The sequence below is a fragment of the Actinia tenebrosa genome, unplaced genomic scaffold (assembly GCF_029948245.1).
Source record: "Actinia tenebrosa isolate PJP-AT-01 unplaced genomic scaffold, QUT_ActTen_1.0 PGA_scaffold2__45_contigs__length_23673736, whole genome shotgun sequence".
Taxonomy (NCBI): domain Eukaryota; kingdom Metazoa; phylum Cnidaria; class Anthozoa; order Actiniaria; family Actiniidae; genus Actinia; species Actinia tenebrosa.
This window is the reverse complement of record NW_028292579.1, coordinates 10,659,306-10,669,657: the sequence shown is the minus strand read 5'-3', so window position 1 is coordinate 10,669,657 and position 10,352 is coordinate 10,659,306. Positions and strand designations below refer to the sequence as shown.

Sequence of the window (10,352 nt, the reverse complement as noted above, 5' to 3'; positions counted from 1 at the left end):
GCCCCTCAGCTATCTCTGTTAGTCATCCTGTTTTTTCTCATCTCGTGGCTAACCTACCTAGTTATCGAGGGTCATACGGTCTCCAATATCAATTTTAAACATCAACTGCATATACCAACCCGTCCATATGGAGTCTTCAATGTCAACGCTGTGGGTAACTCCTTATTTATTCGCGACGAAATCAGGATTAACAGAAGGGCCCTTTATGTCTATGATAAAACACGAAATAGTTCGGAGAAAACTCGTTGAGCCTTATATTTGTATTAAACAAAAAGTTCCATGACTTCTTGAAGATGTGAATGTTGTTGCCTCCAACAAATTTTCTTGGAAAAATTATGAATCGTCAGTACTTTAAGCGTATGTTGCTGGACAAATTATGTGTCATCATACAAATCGAGGCGAGGCAAGCCTATACACTATTTGTTATGACCAATTGTCTTGCTGTTTTTCCTTGGTCTTTTCTTTGAAATGAAGAAATAGGCCGGTTATGGTGACTTATCTGGTTATTTTAACCAACACTGGCTGCAAATGTCCTTTATCCTTATTTCAGTTTCTTTGGACCAGAATGCAAAACCCAACTATCAACTAAAAATATATATCTAGATCCTTTTTACATTTAAAATGTGTCTGTTTAACGGTGATTGCCATGGCTCTATTCATGTTAAATCAACGGAACATGGCCCGTCTCTCTAAGTCACCCATCCATTTTTCTTGACCAGAAAATTACTAACAAATATCCTCTAAATAATGGGAAAACGCGATTCACGAAATGTTTGCTAGATTTTGCGGTTTCTATAACTAAGGTTAGAATGACGAAAAGAATAGCACAGGCGATAACACCTATGTCTAGGTGCGGACAGACTGGTGCGGAGTGTATTGCACGCGACGTGTGCCAACATCCCTGAAAAAGTAATTTCTACTTCTGTGACGTTGCATGCAACATCACCCTCGTAAGGCACCCCCACCCCTCCATCCCCCAGAAAACTTCGCCTTTTTCGTGCAACGTCATAAGGCGATGTCCCATCGGTGTCCGCACGATAAGCAGATATTCAAACGAGGTAGCAAGGTAGGAATGTTTAAATCAACACACCGTTGAACTTAGTGTATGAGCAAAAAAGTCATTTGACTTCACTATAAAATGCTCAAACCTCTACTTGTTTTAATACGCAGCTACTCCTTTGCTTAAGGTAGCTCCATATAGTTAAAGGCTTTTGATGTACATGTTACATATTGCTGTATTTAAAAAAAAACAAAGTATGTTTGACCCTTTTTTGCGCATTGTACTAATATAGTAAATCAAGGTTTTCAGTTTTTAACAAAAAAAATATCACATGACGGGTCGCCACATATCAACGTAACGTTAGTCTTAATTGAGGCTTTTTTGTAATAAAAAAAATTAAAGCTCGAATTTTCGCAGTGAATTTTTTTCTAAATTTGTTAAGTGAAATCATACTACTTATTTCATCATTTGACAACCGCGACCTTAAGTATCCCCAACGACAGAACCTTAGATTTAAACGCAATTTCTGTCTTTTCACAATTAAAAACATTCTGTCGTTAGAACTCGCTAAATATTTTGCAAGCTAATTGCTTTTGATATCGAAAAAACACTGTAAAAAATTTGAAGACATTTTTACCATTACCGCCAAATTTCCGAGATTTTTAATTTCAAAAATCGCGCACAAAAATTAGTCAATTACGTCATCAAAATAAATTTCTCTACAAGATCCGTATTTGCGCATGGTGCGAAAACTGAGCGAGCGAGGTAAACATTTGTGCCAGCCAATACAAACCCACCGACCATCCATGATATTGCTGAATTTCCGCGCGGAATTACCACTCGCAGGCTCATCGATAATGCACGAAATATTAAAATTGAACTTGTTTGAGCTTCACTTGAGTCGTTAAAAGGCACTGATGTACTTGTTTTGGACATTTTTTGGATTATTTGCAGTTTCTTTTATTCCAGCATGTTTTGAGAAGTAATTTTACGACATTTTTTTGAAGACTGCTTGGCGCACCGCCATCTTTATTTGGTTTTCGTGGCTTTAAAAAGCTCGCACCATCATAAAACTCGTTCCCATTTCCCTCGCGGGTAAAAATTAACTATATGGAGCTACCTTAAGAGGAAAAGTATTACGAACAATAGTCCCCTTACAGTTCCCTGCGCCATCTTGAAAGGTAGAGCCGAGCCTTTGCATCAAAGTGAGACGAACGGGAGCTTGCAATGATAGAGACCTTTTTGTTAACACCTTGGACAATCATTTACATGTCTCTATCATTGGCAAGCTCACCGTTCGTCTCGCTTCGATGCAAAGGCACGGCTACCTTTCAAGATGGCGCAGGGAACTGTGAAGGGGACTATTACGACTCATTTGTACATAAACAGTTTTTTTAAAAACTTTCTAGTAATTTCATTGAACCCGGCATTTACAGGAGCATGAGAATAGTACAGTATACGTAATGTTTTCCCATTTAGACTATGTGTCATTCACAGGCCTAGAGTAGCGCACGAGAACATTGAACATGTACGCAGCTCAGACAAAGAATCTTACTTTCAAGAGAATAACACTAACATGGGAAAATATTACACCCAAGCTTAAGATCTATCGTTTTTTGATAACACAAAGATCGGCGCGCGTGTTAACACTCTACTTATGTACTTATAGTTTCCATTATCGCGGCAATTTCAAACAGCTCTTCGACAGCTTTTCTCATTTAAAAAATTTTTGAACTAATATTTATTAATTTTATTTAAATAATTAATTGTAATATTTCATATCAGTATCGTATTATTTAATGAATACGTACACCTTCCAATATGGGATAAAAGTGACAGCCTTTAGCTATCGCTCTTTAACACTATTCACATAAACATATTGATATTAAAATTTGTAATATTGAAAAAACAAAAAATGATCCACTCTTGTATACTACCAAATAGAAATATGGCGACCAACTATTGTTCTGGACTGACTAACATCGTGTTCACGTGGAAACACAATTGCAAACTTAAGCGTTTTCACATGTATATGAGAGGCCATTCAGTCCAGAGCAATAGTTATTCAAATTGGTCCCTATATGTATTTCGATTTGGTGTAAATAATAATTGGATATTGTTGGGACTTGATCAATTTTAAAATATTAATTATTGAGAGTAATTGAATGACCAATTGAAAAGGCCTCAGACTCATTGTGAGCGCGTGTGTGTATGAACACAACAACGCGTGCCATTTTCATTTATCAGGCACTCGTTCAACGCAAAGAAACCTTTATAATATAACTAGATTATTACGCGCGCTCTGATTGGCCAAAAACCAATGAACTATTTCCCCATGGGCTGCACCCTCGCGCACGCTGATCTCAACGGACGCTCGCCTTTTTTCTCTAAATTTTCAAAACCCCATGGCGTCAATAGCGCGCGCCACGAGCGAGATGGGTGATATAACGCGCGCTCTGATTGGCTGAAATGCCTATGAACTATTTGCCCATGGGTCGCACGGTAGATTTTTGGTCATATTATAAATCAGTTATACGACAAAAAAGCGCTCGCCCATGGCGATATAGAGGCACTTGAGAAAATATAAAGAACTCTTAACAAGCTAGAGTGTCACTCGGCTTCGCCTCGTGCCACTCTTTCGCTTGGTTAATCGTTCTTTATATTTCTCTCATGCGTCTATATCGCCATGGGCGCGCGCTTTTATGTCGTCTAACTGATAATTATTCTTCTCTGACCACAAACAGCCTCCTCCATTGCTCAGTTTACTTGGGTCGCTGTTCCTTCGCTTCTCGGATAAATTCGTGCAGGTCCTTCCCATCAACATAAGAGCGGCATTAATATATTTGTCTCTCTATTAGCAAGTCTTTCAAGAATGAACCAAATCCAAAATAGGCTGTAGTGGAAAACTCTGAGATATGCTGCTGAAGGGAATCTTGATCGCACAGCTGCTGAAACAAACTAGGACAAATTTATTCAATTTAAATTATCTGCATATCATTGATATGGGAAAAAATATTTATTCATATTTAAACAGTTTAAGTTATTTAGCTTTATTTAAATGTAATTTAAAAATGCATCTGTTCAAACCCAAAAATAAAATTATAGATATCCTCTTGTTTTCCTTTTCTTCTTTATCCTTTTCTATATTTTTTTCTTTCTTTTTCTAGTGTTCATACTCCTATGAGATTAAATGCTGTTTTAACTTGAACATACACTATATATATATTTGTAAATAAATAAAGTCGTAAAGTCATAAAGTCTTAAAGTCAGGGCTACTAATCAGTGAAGCCCCCCACCTGCCCAGCATACCACTAAAAACCCGTTGTGTGTATATCAGATACATGGGATGGAAGCGTGCAAAACGTTATGACCCATCCTGTGAATCAGCTTATAGACGATGCTTGTTGAGTTTTTAAAATAAGCCTGTTAAGTGCAGATGATTACGGCTATAAGGAAAACGTATTAATTGCTAATGACCGGGTGTAGTGCAATCCTGCATGCAGTGTTTAGTGCTCATAAGTCAATCCCTCTATACTACATAGTCCGGTTGAGTTTGTTATCCATTCCATCACTGGAAGCCTGTTAAGTGCTAGGATCCGTTATTTGAAGTATTTAAGAGAAAATGATCCAGATTGTGATTTAAGCCTGTTAAAAATAAGTCACCAAATTACGATAGAAGACCTTTTAAGTGCTAGTGATTCGGTTAGTTGAAGTATCCAAGTCAAGTTCTGGTGATCTTTTCCTTAGTGGAAGCCTTTTAAAGTTAAAAAAGTGCTAATGATTAAATATTCAGTCAGTGAAAGCATTTAAGTATTCATGGTGCCAGTGATCCATTTCTTAGAGGAAACTCGTTTGATCGAGGAAACACGTTTAAGCGTGGTGCTAATGTTTCTATTTGGTGAAAGCCTGTTCAGTCAGGTGCCAAAAATACATTCTACAGAGAATCATTTTTAGTGTTATCTGCCTCATGCAATTAATGAAGCAAAAACCTCAGTGCATAGATCACGGCTGGAGATAATGGAAATTTAGGTTAGTTAAATTTCAGTACTTTTTTCGTTATTATTTTTCAACGAGTTCACGATCCTTCGTGTTATCTTCGTTCGGTTTGGGTTTCATAAGCGAACTATTCCCCTTAGCGCTTGACCTAGATGTGCTACGAAAAGACGCTGACAGGTTTCTAGATTTCCTCAGCAATATCTTGATAAAGGCATTTCTAAAGTCGTTACTACTTCCGCCAGCAGTAGATGATAGGGTTACAGAACGAAGATGTAAATGTCAATATCTTGACTAACGCGTTAATAATCCCTCTAGAAGCCGTAAAGTCTTCTGGGAAGCATTGGGGGCATACTTTTTGTAGAAAGTAGTATATGCAAGAGGGGAACCAGCATACAACGAACACACCTATCACTATCATAATGGTTACGTTTGCTTTCCCGCTCTTTGCGTTCCTTGCGCTCTTTGGCGCCAATCCTTTGTTAGTGAGAGACACACGAACAGATTTTCTCTCGCTTTTATTCTTTGCATATGGGTTCGAGCGATGAAATAAATATATAAGTAACATAGAACAATGACGAGGAATGGAACGATGACGTTGCTGACAATCACCATGACGCTCCACCACCAGGTGGGTTCGTAATTGCACTCCTGTGAATCGCTCCCAGGGAGGGGTATGAAAGGCAGAAGTGACACTACGAGCGTGTCGACCCAAATCAATACCAAAGCCATCAATATTCGCTTGCGTGTCACCCACGTTCACATAAGCCAGCGGATTCTTTACTGCAACCAGGCGCTCTACACTGATGACAGATAAACTCAGTATAGAAGCATAACCGCTGATAAAATATGAGAAGCGTGAAGCATCGCAGACGAATTTCGCATAAGGGTCCATGTTCGATGAACTTCTTGGCAATGTACGAAGGCATAGCGATCATGCCTGCCATAAGGTCCGCCAAAGCGAGGCTGAAGATCGAGCAATACGTCACAGTATGTAAATTAGGTTGGATGTAAATAGCGATACAGACGAGTACGTTGCCAACAATAGTGCCAAAGGACTGTACCACCAGTATCCCTACCATGGGTATGAAGGGCATTTTGACCTCATATGTAGTAGAGGCGTTCTCATCTTCAGAAATGTTCGAGTACATCTTAACGGTACTTTGCCAGTAGAACCTGGAAAAAAAATTCAATTCAATTCAATTCAATTTCAATTTCAATTTATTGACCCTGTTTTTTTTTGTTTTTTGTTTTGTTTTTTTGTTTTTGTTTTTGTTTTTTTTCAATTTTACATAATAGAATTACAAGAATACATATAGCTTGAATAATATTTACAATGTTTGCTATGGTTAACATATAATAGGTGTAAGTGTACGACAGCCAAAGGAGCTAATAAAGCTTTCTAGTTGGCTGTTTTAATTTTCATTTAGGGTCAAAGAAGAAAAAAGGAGAAAAAGAGTGAACAATAATTTCAAGGCTCGGTTTACATCGAGGTTCTCAAGCCAAATATAGTCTTACGTAGTCTTATAGTTAGCTAATATCTTCCTTTATTTTGATTGGAATTAACAAAAATGGTTAGTCAATTAGGATCCCGAGACCACAGTCCATCACAGACTTCCAATCATGCGCTCTATTATACATTAAAACTTTTCATAAGATGTACAAGCTCATTTAATTTTGCATTCAAATACGAGAAAAAGTGGAAGCCTAAAGCTTACACTTTGAAGAATATAAGAAGTGCAAGTATAAAGATTGCACGATGAAGAATATGAAAAAAAAAGGAAAAAAAAAAAAAAAAAAAACAACAACAACAACAAATGCACCAAAAACTAGAGAGAACAAAATATAACGACGACGACGAGAAAAAGAAAAAAGAAATAAAGAAATAAAGAAATAAAAACCCCACAAAGGAAGCCTTTTTCAGATTATCTTATGGTTTTTCTGATGATTGTGATGCATTGCAGCAGGCTTTAATCTCATAACGATGTCTGCTTCATAAAGACCCACTAGAAGAAGATGGTTGAAGTATCCTAGTCGACCACAATTTACTGCGCTCCGAAAACAAAGAAATGCTATGCAATGCCCCATTTCCTCTGTCAGGCAAGATGCCGGTTTTGTAGATGTAGTGTGAAAATCCAATTCCATCGGTCTTCTTATTCCTGTTATCATGATATCCTGATCATGATATACCGATTCAAAATCACTTTGTACTTTTAGTAAGATTTTAGGAATTTTGGCAACGAATCAAAGGTAGATTTCGAAAGGTGTGAAGCCTAAGTGTTGGAAGACCAAAAAGTCATAATGTAACAAAAAGAATATCTCTGAAAAATTCAAACTCCTTTTGTGTTTTTTTAGGAATGAAAGGAAGGAAACTTATAAGAATTTGAGGACTTTGGGATAGCGAAATTTGCAGAAATATTGCTCCAGCACAGAGCTTTAAGAGCTTCGAAAACGATGTACGCAAAAAACGAAGTAAACAATAATATAGGGGCGCATTGTATTGTGGCTGACTATAATTTTTTGATAGACAAATACAATGAAGACAGTGAATATCCACATTCTAAACCTCTTAACCCTGCAGACCTTACGGAGTCTTATCTTTATAAACAGATATCGAACTATTTCGATCGATAAAAAAAATTTTTTCCCCAACTGTATACAAAAAGCAAAATTAAAATAAAATAGGACCTCGGAACCTTGGACAACTTCGCTAAAATGGTCCTCAGGCTTGCTTGGCTTGGAGAAGAGGAAGGCTTAAGTAAAACTAAAACCTTAACATAAGAGGTCTTACCGATCTAAGGGCAATATAGCCCGAAGTTATTGTATTCACTTCTATTCAAAAATACCATATTTTTTAGAACGTGTGCCGGGCTTAGCGTCGAATCCAGGAGTTCCTTGTTTTGTTTTCCTTATTTCTGCTTTTGTTTTATTTCAAGGTGAGGCTAAGCCCGCATATTCTAGACATTATGATATTTTTAAAGAAAATTGAATAGGAAATGCGCTTTAGAAACATCCTTTTGTCAAGTGTGCCATCAAGTCCATCTCAAAGTGCTTCCATGTGGCTTAAAAGTAAGAAGAATTAATGGTTTTTATCTTTTCCGTTCACTAATTGCTGTTCGGTGTTTTTCAGTTTTGCTGTTTTTAACGAGTGCGGATATATTTTAATTCATTCTCACTGGAGAAAAAGCCGGCTGGAGTGTTCATTCTCAAGTAGCAAACTTCATTTTCATCTCTTTCCCGTTTACGGATACCATTGTTAAAAGGACGTCCGCATTTTGATTCCCTCAAACGATGGAAAAAAGTTCGCTGCGGACGCATAGAAAACCCATATTCCGTGGTACGGCTTGTATTTATTTTTCGTTTCGTAGATTTTCAAAGTTTCCCTAATTCTTTTTACTGATACTTCAACACGTCTGTCGACTATGATTCATATCCTCGGCTGATGTTGCGTGTCTTTCAGTTAGGTTGTACTTTAGATTCCGTATCTAAGGAACTTTATGTTTAATGCATATTAAACTCGTTAATTGGATTTAAAATAACAAATCGCAATTGTGCATGTTTTCTGTACGGATATCGAATAAAAATGCGAAATTCATCAGTCACAACAAACCGACCACCTTAATTGTAAAACAGAAAAACACTAAAAACGTAAGAGAAAAGTCCGGCTGCACGCAGGCTAATTGACCGGCAATATTGAGCCGTTTGAAACAATAAATAAATCTATAATACTACTGATTTTACATTTCATATATAATTAATTCAAAAACAGTGAACTTGCCATATCGAGTGATAGTCTTATTGAACACCATTTTTGATTATTAATAGAAACTGATAATTTATGATATATCTTTAGATACAAATAATAATTATTAGAATCATATTAGCAACTAAAAACCCGCGCGTGTTTTAAGAAATATATATTATATTTGACAGACCTTATTCCTTTGATTTCGACGAAAGATAAACGTCTGAAAGCTCTTGAGTTATACCTTATTTAATCTTTAAGATTTTTACTTAACGATGTTCGAGTTACTCATTTCATTTTATTCCAAGCTGCATTACTTCGGTTTTGTTTGGTGTATCGATAACTTAGTAAAGATAATATGGTTCATTTTTCTCTCCTGATTTATACTGTATTTTTTAAAGTCTAAACTCTAAATCATCGGTCTGCGACTTCATTTATAAATTATGGACTATCTTAATTGAAAAGAGTGAAAAATCTTTGGTTAAGAGCATGAACGTAACACAATTTTTCATTTTCATATGATATTTTTTAACGCTTGCTTTTTTTGAATACATACCTTTTATTTTGTTTCATTCAGAAAGGTTGTTTTTCGGTGGTTTTACCTGGATTAAAAATGGATCGAAAGGAATTGCTGTGGATATAAAGGGCACTTCGCCATTGAGACTCGCCTCTTAATAGATTCACAGACACACAGTTCAATATACCTCTGTGCTTTTAGCTGCGGTGAGATATTTATCGTGATCGGTATTCGTTGGGCGCTGAAATCTTAAGGACTTTATCGAGGTCTGAATTCAGGAAATAAGCCTGGATTGATTACAGTGCCCTTGAACGCTAGCTTCCGAGTGGCTGATTGTTTGCATAGGATCGATAATATGAATAAATAGGACGAGGAAGCCCCAAAAGTGCTTTAGGGCCTATAATATATAGGAAAAATAAAATGAACTAAAGTCGTCAACCGAAAGCACGGAAAGAAAAAAAAAGTCAAAGGGAGGCAAGAAAATAATTTTTCTAGTTAAACACGTAGAATATGACAAATGTAGAGTATACTCAGTACAGAAACGTTGAAATTTAGTTAACAATTTATGATTAAGTTTACTCCTATTTGAAAAAATATATTTTGATATTTAAACATACTCGTGCAAATTATAACCCCAAGTCGATCCATGCGAAAAAATTGAGGAATGGTGAAGAATGAATTAAATTAAAGCAGAAAACGAGGAGTGGTTTGGGAGGATTAATGTAAATTCGCCTTAGGGGAAAAATTAATGATGGAACATAGGCCGTTTGCATGACGACGTTATTTAATTAAAAATACCAAGTTTAATGCTTCGCGGATTCTAGTGGTTGTAGATAATGACAAATACAAGAATTGTAATTTTGCCCGGAATTCCGCAGTTAAATTGCAGAATCATTTATTTCCTTTTTACTCACTTTATGACTGCAGTTAGCAGAAATAGATAAACTGAATATTCTGTGGTTTTAAGGAGGAAATAATTCTTCCGGTCTTGATCTCTGCTCTTTGATTTTCGAGACTGATACTGATATAAGCTGACTTATTCAGTAAATAAATGAACCAAATGATCTGCGTTTTCCGCTATGGGTAAAAAAAAAAAC

The 10,352-nt window shown here is 36.4% G+C and overlaps 1 pseudogene; it reads right to left on the bottom strand.

Annotated features, from left to right (window-relative positions):
- Positions 1–5,059: 5,059 nt before the first annotated feature.
- LOC148909234 (beta-4C adrenergic receptor-like) lies at positions 5,060–9,551 on the bottom strand (annotated as a pseudogene).
- Positions 9,552–10,352: the final 801 nt, after the last annotated feature.